This window comes from Megalops cyprinoides, chromosome 24 (assembly GCF_013368585.1).
Source record: "Megalops cyprinoides isolate fMegCyp1 chromosome 24, fMegCyp1.pri, whole genome shotgun sequence".
NCBI lineage: Eukaryota > Metazoa > Chordata > Actinopteri > Elopiformes > Megalopidae > Megalops > Megalops cyprinoides.
This window is the reverse complement of record NC_050606.1, coordinates 1,252,507-1,254,025: the sequence shown is the minus strand read 5'-3', so window position 1 is coordinate 1,254,025 and position 1,519 is coordinate 1,252,507.

The following is a 1,519-nucleotide window of genomic DNA, read 5'->3' as shown; positions in this document are numbered from 1 at the left end:
ACACGTAGACACACACACACACACGCTCTCACACACACTTGTGTTTTTGCAAACACAAGTACAGTACAGCTCCCCTTGATTACAAGTTCAGGTAAACGTGGCGCAAGAAGAGACCTCCCCCTGCTCATGAGGGCTCCTGCCACACCGCTGAGGTGCCGGAGGCCCAAAAACAGCATCTCTCAAAGGCTAGATGGCTATTATTCGAAAACTCCAAGCCCTTATGATGAACGGAAGAGTTTAGTAGCAATGTTCCAGATCCATATTCTGCATGTTTGATAATAAAAATGCTCGAGAGAATGAGTGAGAATAAGTCAGTGCTATAGTCTGATTGGAGGAATAAAGAGAGAGAGAGAAAGAGAGAGAGGGGAGAGAGGCAGAGGAATGGGAAAGAGAGGGGGAGAGAGGCAGAAGACACTGGCAGATGTGATTTAATGACAAGACACTTGAAATTCTCTGTAAACAGCGGAAGAGATATAATGAGTTTTTATTGCTGTCTGTTCCATAGAAAGTTTGCTTGTGTGGGTGTGTGTGTGTGTGTGTGTGAGAGAGAGAGTTAGAGAGAGAGAGAGAGTCTGTGTGTGTGTGTATGTGTGTGTGTGAGAGAGAGAGAGAGAGAGAGAGAGAGAGGGGGAGAGGGAGAGGCAGAGATACAGTGTGTGTGTGTGTGTGTGTGTGTGAGAGAGAGAAAATGAGTAGGAGGCAGTGGTCATATTAAGGGGACCCCAAATGGAGGAAAGGAAACAGCGTTTCAGGTATTTCCTACCTTCTTCTCCTCCCTCCCTTTCTCTCTCCCCTCTGATCCCCTCTCTCTTTCTCCTATCTATCCAACTCTCTCTAACCTTTTCTCTCTCTCCATCTCTCTCTCTCCTCATCCTCTCCCTGCACCTGTTTCTTCCTTTCCTCTGGTAGTGTTTACTTGGAGACTGGTGAATCTTATTACCCCCGACAGCTGTCTGAGTCAAACATCCATTAGAAGGAGAGAGAGAGAGAGACGCGCTCACTGCCAGGCAGGGAGACTGCGGCCAGCTGTGCGCACTGAATGAGTTTAATTATTTTTAAGTTTGAATTTGCATTTTGTCGTCATTTGTGAAACGGAACACGCAGACGATTCCCAGTCATGCTCCTGCACAGTCTCAGCCAAAAAAGTAATTACAGACGAATGATCACCATTACTGACTCTCATGCCTGTTCGGGCAGACTGTGCTGAAGGTGAACGATTGTGTTTATTGCTCCTTTATGGCAAAATTATATGTGTCCTTTACGTGTGTGCGTGTGTGTGTGTGTGTGTGTGTGTGTATGTGTGTGTGTGTGTGTGCGTGTGTGTATGTGATTATTCTTTGCAGTGAACCTGCTTTTTATCTATCAAGTGTTCAGATCATTAATATTCTGTTCTTTTAATGTTTTTTTCAATTTGATATTTTTTTAACAGTCATTTAATAACTGTATTAATGCTGTACAGAGACAGAAAGGGTTAGTACAGTACATATACACTGACACTATAGTACACTAACACTGCACT